General features: G+C 38.7%; 1 long non-coding RNA gene across 1 annotated transcript in view; it reads left to right on the top strand.

Annotated features, from left to right (window-relative positions):
• Positions 1-19,805, top strand: part of LOC118670030 — an 86,980-nt gene that overhangs the window by 23,042 nt on the left and 44,133 nt on the right. The gene's annotated exons all lie outside the window — the stretch shown is intronic.

The following is a 19,805-nucleotide window of genomic DNA, read 5'->3' as shown; positions in this document are numbered from 1 at the left end:
ATACTTGGAACAAGGGAGTTGAGTTTTCAGCTTTATTTAGGAAAGAAATTACCTGCCCTCAGTTTATTCTCATTTGATAAACTGACTCATAGCCAGTGGATTCTCATATTGTTATTCAGATTCCACCAGTATTTCCATGCAGTTAACAGAATCATTTAGCACTCGGCCCTCCATTCAACTGAGCTGCCTGGCCTATAAAGAACCAGTTATTATTTTTAAATTTTGCTAAGAGGATACATCTTATGGTAAGTGTTTTTATCACAGAATAAGAAACACTGGCAGGAGAAAGCTTTTGGAGGTGATGCATGGGTTTATGGCATAGGTTGTGCCGATGGTTTCAAGAATGTACATTTATCTCCAAACTCATCAAACTGTATACTTTAATTATGCACAGGTTTTGGTATGTAAGAAAGATTTTGCCAAAAGTGAAAAAGAGGAATCACTTATTAGCTATTATTTCCGATAATGAAAGATTTTTCCATTATGGTCAGGATCAGAGGAGACAAATTTTACAATGCTTAGTTTGAGGTTGATAAATACATTCCTTATTCCCTCGGTTCATCCTTGGGTTACATTTCCCACCACTCCGGCTTCCCACATTTTGGGGAATTTAGGGAGTGGGCAGCCTGTGAACACTTCTAGTTGTGGTGAGCCTACCTTGCCTCAACCCTCTTTTTCTCAGCTCAAAACAACAGAATGAAAGGCCCCAGGGGAGATGACAAATCTCAGCTGTTTAACTTTTCTAAAATATTTTCCTTGGAGAGGTCCTGGACCAAATCTTAAGGCTTTTTTTTTTTTTTTTTTTTTTTTTTGCCCCTTGTCCTTTCCAGACCTCCTCTTAGGCCAGGACAAATTTCTCTGAGATAGGAACTAAAGGCTGACTCAGTTCCCATCTGGAACCATCTGGTTCTTCCTGCTTCACAGCTCACCACTCATTCCTAATCACTCTCCCTCCTCTTTCTTTCCTCTCTCTGATATATTTTCAGTCTTGCTTCTTCTCCCACAAAAAAACATAAGCCATGAGATCATCTGCCAAGACGGATTTGGCCTTAAGAATAAAGTTTTTAAGTGCCCGACCACATTTCCCAGGGGATGGCAAGAATTCTTAAGCTCTAAGAAAGTGTATTTTTCACTAAAATGTAACTAGGGAAGGTTGTGCTTTCTGAAAATACCTCTGTACCTCAGGAAGTGAAATTAAACTAATCACTGAGAAATAAAAAGTAGCTTTTTCTCATCTTAGGAGCATTTCTTCTTTTCTCTATGGTACAGTATATAATTATAAAGGTTGTTTGAACAAAGTAGATCCAGAGACACAGAAACATGGAACAGACTGGTGAATCTCAGAGGGAAGACAGGATGGGTGGGTGGGAAGAGATTAACCAAAGAATTTATATGCATATGTGCATAACCCATAGACACAAACAATAGTACAGTGAAGGCCTGAGGCAGGGAGGAGGGAGGGGTTCTTAGAAGTGATCAATGGGGGGAAAAAGGGTATATCTCTATTACTTTTAATGGTAAAGATAAATCAAATAATAAAAATAAAAGAGCTTACAACACTTGGCTGGTAGGCAGTGTTTAACAACAACAACAATAAAAGTAATATAATTGGGACATTATTATGCCTCTTTAACGTATGCCAGAACTGTACATCTTTTTAAAAATATATGTATTTTTATTGATTTCAGAGAAGAAGGGAGAGGGAGAGAAAGATAGAAACCTCAATGAATAGAGAGAATCATTAACTGGCTGTGGAACGAGCCTGCAACCCAGATATGTGCCCTGACCACAGAATTGAACCGTGACCTCCTTCCTGGTTCATAGGTCGACTCTCAACCACTGAGCCATGTCGGCCAGGCCAGAACTGTACATCTCTAAAGTTTTAAAAAGATATGCTTCCATTTTATGTCATAAGTAATGTGGTGAGTCAGGGTCAAGAAATTTTTTTTCATGTCTCTTGCACTGGCCACTAGAAGGCCATTTATTTACTAAATATATATTGAATGCTTTCAATGTGCTATGGCAAGGAGAGGTTACCTAGTGAACATGCATAGCATACTCTCTCATTGTTTCTCTGGAATCTACTTAAATTGATGAAATGGGCATCTCCTATCAGTATTGCTTCCCACTATAAGCCACTGCTGATTTAATCCTGAGTTCTCCTTCTATGTTTTCCTAAATATGCTTGAAAAACCCATTTAGTAAAAAAATAAGATAAATTAAATATCGCAGTCCTCAGGGCTCCACAGCTCGGACATAGATTGCTGGCCTGTATGGTAAGTAGTTCAAAACCTTGTTTTCACTTCCCCAAGCCTCCTCCTCTTTCCACTTCAGTAGGAGCAGGAGTCTTGAGTTAAAAATCAGGCCCCAATTTGGTCACAGGATCTAGAGAGAATGCTTTTAAAGGGGCTGAAACAGTGGTTCTAAATTTGGTTGCAATTAGAAATTGTGACCTGGCCAATGTTTCCAAGTGGTTAGAGCATCAGTGCACTGAAGAGTCACAGGTTTGATTGGATTCCCAGTCAAGGCACGTACCTGGGTTGCAGGTTTGATCCCTGACCCCAGTCGGAGTGCGTGTGGGAGGCAACCATTTGATGTGTCTTTCTTACATCCATGTTTCTCTCTCTTTCTCTCTCTCTCTCTCTCTCTCTCTCTCTTTTCCTCCCCTCCCCCCTCTTTTCACTCTCTCTAAAAATCAATGGAAAAAATATCTTCAGGTGAAGATTAACAAAAAAATAAAAAATTGAATTTGTTTTTCCCACATTACCAGAGCTTTACTTTATTAAGATCATTGTGCACATCTCTACTTGGGCATCACAGGCCAATATTTTATCTGCTTGTTTTGTTGTTGATGTTTAAAATAAAATTTTATTTTGGAAAACTTTTAGATTTACAGAAACGTTGCAGAGATAATGCAGAAGTAGCATACCCCAAACACAGTTTAGGTTTGCTCTCTATTATCATCTTACATTATTTTTTTAATCCTCGTGCACAGACATGGTTAGAAAGAGAAAGAAACATGGATGTGAGAAACATTAATTGGTCGCCCTCCTTACACACCCTGACTGGGGATCAAACCTATAATCCAGGTATGTGCCCAGACCCGGAATCAAACTGGCAGCCTTTCGGTGCATGGGATGATGCTCAACCAACTGAGCCACTCCGGCCGGCCGGGCTCATCTCACATTATTGTGGTACATTTATCAAAACTAACAAACCAACTTTGGTACATTCCTATTAACTATAATTCAAACTTTATCCAGACTTCCCCAGTGTGTCCTTGCTCTCCCTCAGGATCCAGTCCAGGGCAACGCATCACATTGAGATTTTGTCTCCTAATCCTCTCTGGTCTGTAAGAGCGTCCCAGTTTTTCCTTGTTTTCCTTGACAGCCTTGAGGAGTACTAGAGGATAGTTTATAGAATGTTCTTCAACATGGAGATGTCTGATTTTTCATAGTTATACTGGAATTGTGCACTTATTTCACAGAGGTGAAATGCCCTTCTCATCTCTCCGGAGGATCCATGATAACCACACGACACCACAGGCGGTGCTAACCTTCACCACTCTGTTAGTGTTTCCTAGCTTCCTCCACCATAAAGTCACTATTTCCCCCTTTCCTGCATTATTCTTGGGAAGCAGGTCACAAAATTGAGCCCACTCTTTTTTTTAAAAAAAAATATATATTTTATTGATTTTTTACAGAGAGGAAGAGAGAGGGATAGAGCGTTAGAAACATCGATCAGCTGCCTCCTGCACACCCGCACTGGGGATGTGCCCAAAACCAAGGTACATGCCCTTGACCGGAATCAAACCTGGGACCTTTCAGTCCACAGGCCGACGCTCTATCCACTGAGCCAAACCGGTTAGAGCAAGCCCACTTTTAGGCAAGTAGGGGAAAACTGAGCTCCACCTTGTGGAAGGGGAAGTATCTACATAAATTACTTGGAACTATTAGTGGCAAGGTTTGTCTGCTTCTAACCCATTTATTAATTCAGTCATTAATTATATCTATATGGACTCTTGTATTTATTTTATACTTCGGTTTATAATCCAGTACTATGTTATTTATTTTGTTGCTGAAATATTTCAAGCTTTGGCCATTGGGAGTTCTTTTGGGTTGGTTCCTGTGTCCCTTTGGCATGACCTCATCCTTTTATTTATTTATGTTTTGCAACACTGCCTCAGTTCCTGGTAGTACAAGATGCTCCAGACTTATTTTGTATGTTCCCTGCCCTGGCCCCAGTACCAGCCATTTTCCAAAAAGAGTTGGTTCCTTTTAGTGGGGAATTGTAATTAGAAACCAGTATCTAGGAATTGGGAATATTCATTGCTATTGGAGTTGTCATTGCTTTCAGCAGACAGAGCTAGGTAATATACATTTGCATATTAGCCTATGTATAAACACATCTGTAACTCTGTATCTGTGTGTGTGTGCGTGTGTGTGTGTGTAAACATGACTTCATACTGATATCTCCAGCTCCAACACCACAAGGTTCATTGTAGCCATCCCTTCTTGCTTATCTGTAAATTCTCTCTCTGAGAAATGAGACCGCCATCATCAACATCATTACCTATTTTTTGACTCTAGTACACAGAAAATGCAGTTTCAGAATTTTTGATCCATACCCCACCTGGGGAGATTTTAAACCGCCTGATCTTCAAGGCACCTGAGAACAATTACACCAGTCTCTGGGGATGCAGCTTGGGCCTTAGTAGTTTTAGAGTTTCCCAGGTGATTTCAATGTACAGCCAGGCGAGAACCATGGGGTTGAAAGGTCAGCGTGCGGGGGTGGCGTTTTTCTTGCCTTTCTCTCTGGGCTGTTCGCTTCGATGGGACAGAAACTGGAAGGGCTGGGGACTGCTTCAAAGTGGAGGAGGTACCAGCTGCTCACTCTCTCCAGGTAAGCTTCCCCCCGCCACTGCATCCGTTTGGCAGGAGGGGAATTATTTCTCTTTGGGGCTTTGCTTTGAGCCTTCAGATTCTTTGGTGCCTGCAGGTGGGAGTGGGATTTGACGCCTGTCCCACCAGCATGGGTGATATGACTGGCATAGGTAGGAAAAATCAGACTAAGCCAGCCTCACAGCCTGCGTTTGTCTGACTCCCAGGTTATTTAAAGGTAGAAAGTGCCGACCAAGTGTGTCACAGCTCAGATAGTGTGCCTGTGTTGAGCGGTGGTTTGCCGAGTAAGACCACAGCTGAGGCTAAAGTGTTACTTTGCCTTCTGTTTGCCTTGCTTTCCCTCCTGTGTGCATACTTCATACCTGTGGACCCTTGGGAAGAGTCGTTGGTCAAGAATGAGATTTGGAGGTTCTTGGATATCCTAGCCCAGTGATGGCGAACCTAGTGTCTACCTTGCCCACCCTGCTGTCTGTCCCAGAAGGCTGGACTACAGGGATCCCTTTTCCCTGGCTGCAGGGCTGGCTTAGTGAATGCAGACCCCTGGCAGGAACTCAGAGGAGTAAGGTTTGAATATTTATTTCCTTCTGGAAGGTGTCAGTAGGCTGACTCCCTCACCGTTCCCCTCAGGGTGTACCCCTCACTCTGCAGGGCACCCTTTCTCCTTTCACAGCCTAGTAACCTCCCTCTTCCCTCCGGCCAGGGAAGGAAAAGCTCAGTAGCTACTGGCTCCAGGCGACTGAACTATACTTTACCAAACCAGGGGTCTCAAACTACCAGCCTGTTTCTCTATAGCCCTCATGTTTAGAATGTTTTCACATTTGTTAAGATAAATATCACATGATCTCACTCATTTGTGGAATATAATGAACATCATAAACTGGTGAACAAAAATAGATACAGAGACAATGAAACATGGAACAGACTGTCAAACTTCAGCGAGAAGGCAGGGGAGGGTTGTGGGGGGGCGGTAAGTGATCAACCAAAGGACTTGTATGCATACATATAAGCATAACCAATGGACACAGACACTAGGGGGGGTGAGGGCATGTGATGGGGGTGGGGGAGCCCGGGGGGAGGTTAATGGGGGAAAAGGAGATATATGTACTACTATTTGTAATACTTTAAACAATAAAAAACAGAGTTGTAAAAAAGATGAAGAATATGTAACAGAGTTGGCCCATTACAGAAAAAATGTTCCCACCATGACCTATACCCATACTTTTGCAAATTGTCCTTTGTAATTACACCCCTTGCAGTTGTTTTACTTTGAGCTTTCCTAGTTGGCCCTTAATGTTGAGGAGTCTGGGAAGCTATGTTCCTAATAAGTGCCTCCAGGTGATTTTCCCTCCAGGGGATTTTGGAAAACTCTATCCTAGAGTAATTTGTGTAAATGTGTCCGAGGAAATATGTAGAGTGGTATTAATTTTGCCATCCTTTGTAATAGTAAAAAAGAAAGAAAGAAAAACTAAGTATCCACCAAAAGTGAATGAAAAAAAAATGGCATATATTCAAATGGAGGGTTAATAATGAAGAATATTCAAGAAATGGGTCTCAAATATGTGAAAAATGAATCAAGTTATAGAACCACGTAAAGAAAATACGGTGCATGTCAATTAAAATGTATGTTGTTTACAGATAAGTGTACACTGGTTACTTCTAGGAGTGAGGGGATAAAGGATTGGTGAGGAGACCAGTAGTGATGGTCAGAGGGACGGGAGAAAACGCTGACCGGCTGCTCCACACTCATGCCATCCCTTCCTAGTTTGTCTGCAGCTGGGATTCTTCATACAGCCGAGGTTCTGCCAAGCACAGACCCCGTGTGCAATTGTGACAGGGAAGTGTGCCTTGTGAGGTGATAGCTCTGCTTGGGGAAATGCCTGATGGCAAAGCATTAGATTCTTTTGGGACATTGTGGCAAAGTTTTAGCTTCTAAAACCTAGCATCTGAGGTGCTGAGTAATGTGTTGCAATAGCAGTGGTGTTTTGCTACAAGAACCCAGTGGTGTAGTTGATCAGGTCTTCTAGCTGATTTGATACTGACTAGGTAGCATCCAAGCCTGGTTCTCTGCCTTACTTGAGATTCTATGTTCCATCTTATTACCTTTTAAAAAAAAAAAACCCTTGCTGTTTAAACTGAATTGGGTTGATTCTGTTGTCTACAAAAGAACAGTGACATACATAGGGATATTAGTTTATCTATATTATTTGATTTACTTTAAAATGACAAATAATCAAATATGATGAAACATTAACTTTTGTTAATTGTGTTATGAAATATTTTGTGTCATTGTTCTTTGTAGTTTTTAATTTTCATTTATCTTCTTCCTCAAAATAATCTAATATTTAAATGGAACATAAGTTAGTTCTCTATTACTCAACTACAGATTAAACAATCGTTTATAATGGAAAGCTTTTTGTCAACCCAACACAGAAAACAACTATTACACCCCCATATTTAAGAAGTATCCTAAATAATATCCATTCTTGTCAGTCTTCTCATTTGTTTCTGTTCATAGTTTATTAATATTTACCCAATATTGAACCCATCCTAAGGATGTTTCTTTTTATTGAGATATAACTTACATATAGCATTATATTAGTTCCAGCTAATACAATAAAATGATTCAATGTTGGTATCATTGCAAAATGATCACCACAATAAATCTAGTTAACATACATCACCATACGTCCAGAAATTATTTCCTTGTGATGAGAACTTTTAAGATTAGCAACTTTCTTTTGTGTGTGTGTCATTTTCAGAAAAGAGTTTATTGCACTTAAAGAAAAAATTTCTCATTTTCTAGGTGGGAGTTTGGCATTTTATAATAATGAAAATTGCTTTGGGATGAGGTAACATACAATAACATGAAAAATTTTGAAGTTGTGACAGGCCTCTGAGATGGAGCATGGACCATGATGGTTGGGCTTAGCAACTTTCAAACATACAGTACAGTATTATTAACTATAGTTGCTATGCTATACATTACTTCTCCAGGACTTATTTATTTTATAACTGGAAGTTTGTACCTTTTTAATACCTCCACCCATTTCTCCCACCCCCACCTTCTGCCTCTTCCAACCTTCAGTTGGTTCTCTATTATCTATGACTTCAGGTTTGGGGTGGTTTTGTTTTGTTTTGTTTTTGAGAATCCACATATAAGTGAGATCATATGGTATTTGTCTTTCTCTGTCTGACTTATTTTATCTAGTATAATATACTCAAGGTTCATCCATGTTGTCACCAATTGCATGATTTAATTAATTATGGCTGAATAATGCTCCATTGTATATATAAACCACATTTTCTTTATCCTTACATCCATTTGGACACTTACATTGCTTCCTTTGCTTGGCTATAGTAAATAATGCTTCAGTGACCATAGGGGTGCATATATCTTCTCAACATCCTGTTTCATTTCCTTTGGATAAGTACCCAGAAGTGGAAATATTAGATCATATAGGAGTTCTACTTTTAATTTTTTATGGAAATTTTCATTTCACTATTTTCCATAGTGGCTGTACCCATTTACATTCTCACCAAAAGTGCACAAGGGTTTCCTTTTCTTTACATCCTTGCCAACACTTGTTATTTTTTGTCTTTTTTATAATAGCCATTATAAAAGGTATGACATGATATCTCATTGTGGCTTTGATTGGCATTTCTCTGATAGTTATATTGAACACCTTTTCATGTACTTGATTGGCTACCTGCATGTTGGCTTTGCAAAAATGACTACTCAAATCCTCTGTCAATTTATTAATTGGATTGTTGGGTTCTTTATATAGATCATATATGAACCCCTTACCAGATATATGACTTGCAAATATTTTCTCCCTTTCCATAGTTTGCTCTTGCTGAGGTTTCCTTTGCTATGCAGAAGCCTTTTAGTTTGAGATAGCCCCATTTGTTTATTTTGCTTTTAGTGCTAAATTCCAAAAATCATCACCAAGACCTACATCAAGGAGCTTACTGCCTATGTTTTCTTCTAGAAGTTTTATGGTTTCAGGTCTTGTGTTCAAGTTTTTAATCCATTTTGAGCTAATTTTTGTCCATGATGTAAGATAGTGGTCCAGTTTCATTCTTTTGCATGTGGCTGTCCAGTTTTTCCAACACCACTTATTCAAGAAACTGTTCTTTTCCAATTGTATATTCCTGGCTCCTTTGTCATAAATTAATTGGCCAAAAATGCATGGGTTTATTTCTGAGCTCTCTATTCTGTTCCATTGGTCCATGTGTATGTTTTTATCCAACACTATACTGTTTTGATGACTATAGCTTTGTAATATAGTTAGACATCAGGGAGTATGATGCCTCAAGAATGCTTTAGCTATCTGAGGTCTTTTGTGTTTCCATACAAATTTTAGGAATATATTTCCTACTTCTGTCAAAAATGCCATTGGAATTTTGATAGGGATTGCATTGAGTCTGTACATTTCTTTGGGTAGTATGGATACTTTAATAATATTAATTCTTCCAATTTGTGAACATTGACTATCTTTCCATTTATTTGTGTCTTCCTCAATTTCTCTTATTAATGTCTCAGAGTTTCCAGTGTGCAGCTCTTTTAGCTCCTTGGTTAAATTTATCCCTAGGTATATTATCCATGTTGATGTAATTATAAATAGGGTTGTTTAATCAATTATATTACATATTATATTAGTTTCTGGTGTGCCACATGGTGATCAGACATTTATATAACTTACAAAGTGACTACCTGATAAGTCTAGTACCCATCTGACAACACATATAGTTACTACAATATTATTGACTATAGTCCCTATGCTATACTTTACATTCCTGTAACTGTTTTTGTAACTGCCAATTTGTACTTTTTAATTTCTTTATCTTTTTCATCTATCCCCCAAATCCCCTCCCATCTGGCAATCGTCAGTTTGTTTTCTGTATCTATGGGTTTGTTCCTATTTTGTTTGTTCATTTATTTTGTTGGGGTTTTTTTTGATTCCACATATAAGTGAAATCATCTGGTACTTGTCTTTCTCTGACTTATTTTACTTAACATATTACCCTCTGGTTTGTCCATGTTGTTGCAAATGACAAGATTTCATTCTTTTTATGGCTGAGTAGTATTCCATTGTATATATGTATAGTCTCTTCTTTACCCATTCCTCTGTCAATGGATACTTAGGTTGCTTCCATATCTTGGCTATTAGGAATAATTTTGAAATAAGCATAGGGATGAATACACATTTCAAATTACTGTTTTGATTACTTTGGATAAATACCCAGAAATGGAACTGTTGGGTCATATGGTAGTTCTCTCTTTAATTTTTTTAGGAACCTTCATACTGTTTTCCATAGTGACTGCATCAATTTACAATCCCACTAATAGTAGATGAGGGTTGTTTTTTTTTTTTTCTCCACCCCCTCACCAACACTTATTGTATAATGATTTGTTTACATCCATTCTGAAAGATGTGATAGCTCATTGTGGTTTTAATTTGCATTTCCCTAATGATTAGTGATATGAGCATCCTTTCATATGTCTATTGGCCATCTATATGTCCTCTTAGGAGAAATGTATACTCCTATCCACTGCCCATTTTTAATCAGATTGGTTTTGTTTTGTGTGTATGTGGGAGGTGGGTGTTAAAGTGTATGAGTTTTTTAAAAGTATTATTGGTGAACATCTTTTTCCATACAGTAGGTTGTTTTGTTGAGGTTTACTTCACTGTGCAAAAACTCTTTAGCTTCATGTAGTCCCATTTGTTTGTTTTTTTTCTTTTATTTCCCTTGCCTAAGGAGACATAGCCCCCCAAAAATGTTAATAAGAGTGATGTCAAATATTTTACTGCCTGTGTTTTTTAGGAGTTTTGTGGTTTAGGGTTATTCATTTAAGTATTTAATTCATTTTGAGTTTATTCTTTTATATGGTATTAGAAAGAGATCCAGTTTCATTCTTTTGCATGTTATCTGTCCAGTTTTCACAACACCATTATTGAAGAGACTGTCTTTACCACATTCTATGCTCATAGATTAGTTGACCATAGATTTTTTTTAAAATCCTCTTTCTTGTAGCTTGTTATTAGTGTATAAAAATGCAATACTTTTTTGTATACTGATTTTGTATCTGGCAACTTTACTAATTTATTTATTAGTTCTAACCATCTTTTGGTGGAGTCTTTAGGGTTCATCTGGAAGGAGTGTCAGTTTTACTTCTTTCCAATTTGGATGCCTTTTATTTCTTATTCTTGCCTAATTGTTCTAGCTAGGACTTTCAATACTATGTTAAATAAAAGTGGAGTGGGCATCCTAAAGATATTCCTTTAAAGATATATGCATTTATGTCTTTAGATTACTTTCACTCATTTAAATATTACTCTCATCAGATTCACACAGAGAAATCAGAATTTCAAGAACTTTTTTTATTGCACCAATAATTATACTGTCATAGGGTGATGAACAGTTCTGCATGAGGTTTTAATTTATACATTCATGATATATAGTACCAATAATGACATGTTAAGATCTATCATTCTCATTAAATTCCTGGGACATGTGACTTTGTCAAACTATTTGATTTTGCCAAGTATCATTATTTTCATCTATAAAATTAGGGCCTAACTGCATAGCTGGCTGAAATCAAATATTGTGTTTTCAATTTTTGACATGCTGAGTTTGAGGAGCCTTTACTAAGTATAGACAGTTACCAAGTACGTAGTTGTGTGTGTCTGCGTATGTGTGTCATAAGATGTCATGGCAAGAAGTAGAAACTTGAAATTCATTTATATTTGATACTGTTGACATAAATTAGATTCCTTATGGAGACAGTGTAAAGTGAGAAAAGGACCAAGCACCGGAATTCTGGGATCTCTAATATTAAGTGGCTCAGTACATGAGCGGCATTCTGAAAGCAGGGAAGGAAAGGCCAGAGAGGAAGGGGAAACCAGCAGAGCATAGTGTTATAAGTTCAGAGAAAAGAACATTGTAAGTGGAAATAAGGAGCATACTTAGAGGTCAAGTAAATTAAAGACTGAAATTGTCCAATAGTTTTAATGGAATGGAGGTTAATTGGAAAAAGCAGGTGTGTGTGTATTGAGGGGGATGTGGGCAGTAAATTGAGAATGTTTAAATGTGAATGGAAAGGTTCCACTTCCTTTCTTTCTACTATTCTCTCTGCCTAAAATATCTTACCCCCATCTCTGCCTATTTAAATTTACACATCCTTAAGGCCCAATTATTTCTTTTTTGAATAATATTTTTTATGAATCAAGCTTCAATTGCAGCAGCCTGAATCTAACTAGTTTAAGCAGAAAGAGATTTTGGTAGGATATTAAATAGATTACCATATCATTGCTAAAGAAACAGATTACAATCTGAGCTTCCTGAAATCATTTTCCCAAAAAGCACCACAAAGCTGCATTTTGAAGAGAGCTGCTGCTTTGTTCAGATATTCATGTACTGACCGACTATCTTGGGAAATAAAACTGTAAATATATGCTATTCTCAAAAGGTAACTGATCAACATGTTTCAGTTGGAAGCTTATCATTTTAGTAGAAGTTTTTATACTCATTCTCTATGTATACATTTTCAAAATTAATATGCAGTATTGATTTGCATCTTCCTAAATCAAATTTATTTTATATGATAATTTATATTATTCTATAACTTACTTTTGCACTTTTACTAAGTGGAGATGTTAAGGAGGCAGTTGCATATATGTCTCTGGAGCTCAATATTATGTATGTGAGATTTTTATTAAAATTCATGCTGTCTTGTATATCACTGTAAGATTATCCAAAAATTCATTTATTTATTCTCCTCACATGGGCAGTTGGTTCTTTTATATTTTCTCGATTAAAAAAAAAAAATTCAGTATCACTAATAATTTTATCCAAGATGGAGTACTAGATTTACCCTTTTCACTGTAACAACTGAAACACTAGACAAAATATATAAAACAACATATGACATCGGATATCAGCCAACAAAGAAAAGTGCTCCCTGAGAGACGAGGAAAAATGAGGTGACCGCTCTGATTTTACTGCCTTTAGAAAATTTTCATGCTGTGGCCTGGTAAGGGGTAAGTCAGGCAAAGCTTGTGTGCCCTCTAAGCTGCGGAAACAGAGCTCAGAGCCCAAGAAGATCCTGAGAAACTAAACTTCACAGGACAGAATGGCAGAGCGGAGAGATATAAAGAGGGAGAACTCTGGAGACTTGTGGAGGGATGCAGCAGAATACTGATCAGCACATGCTTGTGATTAAAATACTCAAGGCTGGGAATGAACCATGCAAGTCGATTAGAAAACACATTCTAGCGTTCACAGGGGACTGGGAATAGAGCCTGCAATTAAGTTCCTATATCTACATATGCTAATATTTTTCTGACAGAAAATATGAGGTTCCCGGACCAGAGGAAAATTTTTAATTACTTGGAGAATATAGTTTGTTAGTCCCTCATGCTCTGATACCCCAAAGGGCAACGCAGTGGGGGCAGAATCACCTGTGTGTGCGTGGGGTTTGTACAAGAGAGCTGAGCAACCTGCCCACCCATTCCTCCTGAGTGAGGGAAAGACTTCAGCTTTTTAAATATAAACATATGCTGTTCTGGGGGTAAAGGAAGAAGGGCCCTAAGTCAATTATTTAAATTACTCCAAGAGACTTTAAGTCCCAAGGCTTGTTTGGCATTCAAACATCCTTTCACCCAGGTAGCAGCAATCTTTGTTCAGAAGGCCCTGATCGGGGACATCATTTTATGTAGCGTTGTTTTCTGACTCCTATTTCCACCAACCAGACTACAACACCTTACAATTCAGAGGAAATTGAGTAGCGAGAAGGCTCTGACCTCAGCAGCAGGTATTAGTTATCCCTAGAATAAATGTTGTTATGGTCACACCTAAAAATTTAAGAGCAAAACCTAAAATTATCGAACTGTTTCCAACAGGAATACAAAAATATACAGCACCTAACAAGGGAAAAATTTGCAGTGTCAGTCGTCTGATTACATAATTTCCAGGCAATAAAAAAAAACAACATAAAAATGCTCAAAGAGAAGAAAAATTAAAAATGGAAACTGACATAAATGTTTCAATTAGTATATAAACAGGTTTTTTTCTTTATTGATTAAGGTATTACATATGTGTCCTTATCCCCCCATTGCCCTCCCACCCACCCCGACTCATGCCCTCACCCCTCTGGTATCTGTGTCTATTGGTTAGGCCAGCGGTTCTCAACCTGTGGGTCGCGACCCCTTTGGCGGTCAAACGACCCTTTCACAGGGGTCGCCTAAGACCATCCTGCATATCAGATATTTACATTACGATTCATAACAGTAGCAACATTACAGTTATGAAGTAGCAACGGAAATAATTTTATGGTTGGGTCACAACATGAGGAACTGTATTTAAAGGGCCAGAAGGTTGAGAACCACTGGGTTAGGCTTATATGCATGCATACAAGTCCTTTGGTTGATCTTTCCCCCTTACCCCTCCCTACCTTCCCTCTGCGGTTTGACGGTCTGATTGATGCTTCTCTGTCTCTGGATCTGTTTTTGTAATTTTTATAACTGTTCCATGTGTTCAAAAACCTAGAGGAACATTAAAAGCATGGAAAATATAAAGATTTTCCTGATTAAAATTCTAGAGCTGAAAACTATAATGCAGGAGATGAAATATGCACTTGATGGAATTAATAGCAACTAGATGTTGTGGGCAAAACAGATTAGTTAACTTAAAGATATAACGATATAACAATAGGAACTATCCAAAATGAAACAGAAAGAAAAGGCTCATTTAAAAAGAAAAAAGAAAGCAACAGACCATCAATGAGCTATGCCACAATTTTAAGCAACCTACTATATGTGTAATTTGAGTCCCTGGATGATAGAAGAGAAAGGAGAGTAAAGGAAAACAATACTTGTAAAAAATAACAGCTGAAGTTTTCCTAATATCTTAAAAGCATCCAGAGTAAAAATATATTTTATCTACAGAATCACAAAGATAAGGATGATGGTAGATTTTTCTTGGAAACATTGTAAGCAGCAAGACATTGGAGCAACATTGTTAAAGCTCTAAAAAAACTGACAACCTAGAATTCTATATCTAATAAATATATATTTCATAAGCAAAGGTGAAACAGATTTTTTAGTTTATACAAACGTTGAAAGCATTTTTTAGCAGAGGGAGCTATGCCACAATTTTAATATTCCCTATGTTACAGGGATAAAAGAAGTCCTTTGGACACAAAGAAAATGATACCAGATCTGAGCAAAGAAATGAAGAATACCAAAAATGACAATATGTATAAATAAATAATACTTTTTTTCTCATTTTATTTACATCTGTAAAAGATAATATGCTGTAAAAAAAATGACAATGTAGTGTGTGGTTAGAACATGAAGTAAAATGTATGACAATACTTCAAAAGTCAAAGGAGAAAAAGAAATATACCGTTTTTTACTGATTTTTAGAAGTTCTTTACATAGATACTAATCCTCTGTTGAGTATATGTTTTGCAAATATGTTCCTAAGGTTTATGGTTGGTTTCAGTTTGTTTCTGTTGTTTCTATATATACAAATTTTGAGTTATGTTTCAATGTAGTCAGATTTATCAGTCATCTTGCATAGTTTGTGCTTTTCATCATATCCTATATAATAAAAGGCTAATATTCAAGTTGACCAAATGGTGGAATGACCAGTTGCTATGACACACACTGACCACCAGGGGACAGACGCTTAACGCAGGGGCTGCCCCATGGTGGTCAGTGTGCCCCCATAAGGGGAGTGCCGCTCAGCCAGAAGCTGGGCTCATGGCAGGCAAGTGCAGGCAGACATCCCCCGAGGGGTCCTGAACTGTGAGAGGGTGCTGGCTGGGCTGAGGGATCTCCGCCCCCCCCCCCCCCCCCCACTACACGAATGTCATGCACCGGGCCTCTAGTAAGAAATCTTACTTCACTATTTCTAATATCATAAAAATATTCTTTAGTTCAGCTGGTGTAGCTCAGTGATTGAGTGTTGACTCATGAACCAAGAGGTCACTGGTTCAATTCCTGGTCAGGGCGCATGCCAGGTTGCAAGCTCCATCCCCAGTAGGGTAACTACAGGAGACAGCCAATCGATCATATTTTTCTCTCATTTATGTTTCTCTCTATCCCTCTCCATTCCTCTCTAAAATCAATAAAAACATATATTTAAAAAAATATAGATATACTTTAATATTTTCCTGCTTAAGTTGATGGTTTCTGCTTAAAAGTGGTGGTTCCACTGATACAAAGTTCCTTGCAGTCAAGTGCTGTGATAGCTTGCCTTTTATTGAAGAATAATCCTCTATTTGGGGAATCATCCTCTCAGAACTTCAGGAGGATTTCCTTTGGTGTGAGGAGCGGGGAAGAGGACATGAACCTGGCAGTCAGAGGACTGACAGGAACCATAGCTGAATCATCCTCAAGTCCTTGTAATGACAAGAGGTCAGCAGCCAAGAAGGAAAGTAGTTTATGCCCATGAGAGAGTTCTGGATACAAGAGAAGGAAAGAGATAACGTCCTTTGAGAATTCAGCTTTCTCGGATCCATCAATCTGCGTTTGGGAAACAGTTTCACCAATGGTAACAGATAAGGGCCTGTTGTTTTCAACGTCTGAGCAGGAGCTGCTTAAATTTCCTTAGTCAGTATATTTCTGTCATGATTCAAGGTGCTCCCCATTTTATTTCCTGATTCATCTTCTTTTGGAGGTCACACTCAGTTCTTAATGTTCAGCTAGCCTCCTGGTTTCTCTTTAAATAAATAAATAGATAGATCATTAGACGAGGGAATGAAATCTTCATTAGTCTCAAGGACAGACTGACAGAAGTAAAAACAGCAGAAGAGGTTCTGAAGGCGCTGAAATGTCAGCCGTAACTATTCCCTTAGATTGATGTTTTTGAAACATTCTTTGAAAATTCCCTACAGAAATATACAACCTACTCTTTAACTGTCTCATTTCTATTTTCTTCTTGCATTATCATACCACCTTAAATTTACAGCACTTAAAATGTATTACTCAAGCGATTTCAGTGATATCAGTATTATTGTGTAATATTCTTTTGATTTGGATTTTTCTTCAAAAGGGAAATTATTTTTTCATCCACTCTTTCCTCCCTGTTTTGCCTAAGAGAATTGGAATAGGTACCAATTACATAGTTCTGAAGCACACACACACTGGAAAAGATGACTTCAACTAAAAGAAAAAAAAAATTCCTTTCAATCTTCCCTCCTAACATATTCTGCTAATAATTGCAAAATGCTTTATTTTATTTCTCAATGTAATGGAATAAATTGTATTTTGTTTTGCATTTGAGTAGACCATGTACCAGAACACTATTAAGTAATCACAAACAGTCTGTGGGTTTTGTTTTGGAGTTCCCTGAAGCATAAACTGTGAGAGGTGACGCAACGTTTTCTCTAACGGGCCCTCGTATGAAATCCTAACGCTGGACTCAAAATTCCATCCCAGCTCTGAATTTCGGGCAAGGTTATTTGAGGTTCTCAGACTCCAAATAATGGTTGGTTATAGTTACAAACAGCCAGTGAAGTCTGGGCAAGAACCTGGTGGTAAAGAACTTTGGGTGAAATTGAACCCCAAAGGTCAGCTGCTCGGCATGTCTCAGAGCACTATTCTGACCTGTAGCTCACAGAATCAAAACTGCAGCCTCTGTCAGGACCAGGCCTAGGAGATGGCAGAGGGCTTTTCATTTTCTAGGAACAATAAATACTTCCCATAAAATAAGGAAAGTGCTGGTAATTTGGATGGGAGCCTTGCAATTCCACTATAAGAGTCGATGTTGCTAAGGCCTTCTTGTCTCATTTCTTGTTGGCCAGAACAACTTAGCTAGTGACGTAATCAGAACCCCACAAAAATGTCCTAAGGAAGGACAAGTTTATATTTGAAGCTGCCTTATTTCCCTTATAAACTCCCTCCTCTTCCTATATTCTTCTGGCATCCCAAGCCCTTACACTATTCCCTGCCTGCCCAGCCATTTCTCCTGACATTTACACAGGCCTGGGTTCTCCAAGTAGAAAACTCTCCTCTCATAAAATGTGCTGCCCTGTTCCCAGGAGCAGGGCCAAGGTAGGGGCAGCATAGGAATGGCATGTCTTTTAAAGCTCAGAGGTCCAGGGCAATCTACGGCAGCTGCAACCCTGGTCATGAAGGGTTGGTGGGGAACAAACCAAAAACTAAAATGACAGGTCATGCCTGAATATTGGGTGGAGCAAACTACCCAAAACCGTGTCATTGTTTTCTAAAGAAGAAGGACTTTACATTTTTTTATTCACTATGAGAAAATGAGGGATTTGTGCTCCTTTATGCGAAATTTCCAGTTTCCTAACAGATAGAGCAGTATAGGCTACAGTGACAAAATCAGAAGGGACAGAGGGCAAAGGGATATGAGGTTTCCCTCCCACCTGGCTTCATCTGTCTGGCTTACCCACTGCTCCAGGTTAGTGCGATTATGTTCTAAAAGCTCCTCCTGTCCTATCTCCCCGTGCCTCCAACCAGGACTCCCCTCAGCATGGTCATCATAGATTTACTATATGGTCCTGTCATCACGGATAAATTTCCCTGTCGCCCTCACCATAACGCAAGTGTCGTGTGAAAAGGCTGCAAATAGGTCTTATTTGACCTGCTCTCACGGGGCGTGGCACAGGTACGGCATACTGTAGGTGACTAATAAGTGTTCAATCAAATAGTGGGTAGAGAGGCATGATCTCATACCCATGAAACGACCATGTTGTTCCTTTAGCTTTACATTCATATCAGTGAACCAGAAATGTGAACTGTTTAAGGTAATAAAAAGATGCAAATGATACCACGTGCTCTATGGAAGGCACAGAAATAGGCTTAGAACAACTATCTAGAATCCACTATTTGTTTTTTCTCATCTTGTGATAAGCATGGAACCTAGAGGAAAGACTTAAAGGACCCATGTCAGGTGGAGCTATTTATGCTGTTGACCTTTCCTGCGTGGTGACTGGCATGACCTTCTTCATGCTTTGCCCTAGGACAGCTTTGGACCTTCCGTGGAACCATAGTGGGGGCATGAGTGTGACCTGTGGGTGAGGAAGGGTCTCTGGCTTGGCCACTCAAGGGGTGAGAAATGGAGCCTGAAAGCTAGACGCTCCCGAGGTGTAAGAGCAAGAGGAGCAAACAGATGACGCTGTGGGCAAGCTGGACTTCTCTCCATTCCAGCACATTCCATCCATGCCATGCTGTGCCATTCACAGCTACACAGGCATCCAGTCATGCAAACATTGTGAGCATTCTGACACCCATTTCCATATGTCAGAATGCTTTATTCACTGACCTGGTCAGCTTAAATCCAATGGAATTATTTTCACTAATTGCTGCTCTCCCCGCCAGCAGGGAGGTAGAATTCTCTGGGTTGTTTAAAATGTAACCCCATTTCTCTGAGCTGCTGACTTTCCAGATTGGTCACAGACTGCCTTTGACTGGGGATGGCGATGCCAGACATGAGTAATGATGCCTTTCACCATTTAAAAAATTCTCAATGACAAAGCAGTACCTGGAGCTGGCCACAATGAAGGGTTTTGACTAATTGTTTTGCATGAAGTTTTTTTAATGCCTTATATAATTAGCTTCTCATCAGTGTTCCCTGGGAAACTGGAAGCTGAGGTGCCTTTGTGCATGCGCATTTTAAGTGTAGTCAGTCCTGTTTAAAACTCCCCATTTTAAGCAAGGCTGAGCATGTGGTAAGAGGCACAGTTCCTGTCTTTAAGAGAATCTGCTGTCTAATTAAGGAACTGCACACACACACACACATACACATACACATACACATACATATACACACACATACACATACATACACACACACACACACACACAATCCTGCAAGCCCCAGGGATTACAGATGTCAAGAACTGTTACTACAAAAACTCATTTCTGATCCACA

The sequence above is a fragment of the Myotis myotis genome, unplaced genomic scaffold, assembly GCF_014108235.1.
Source record: "Myotis myotis isolate mMyoMyo1 unplaced genomic scaffold, mMyoMyo1.p scaffold_m19_p_15, whole genome shotgun sequence".
Lineage (NCBI taxonomy): Eukaryota > Metazoa > Chordata > Mammalia > Chiroptera > Vespertilionidae > Myotis > Myotis myotis.
Note: the sequence above shows the minus strand (reverse complement) of the source record. Positions and strands in the feature narration are given on the sequence as shown.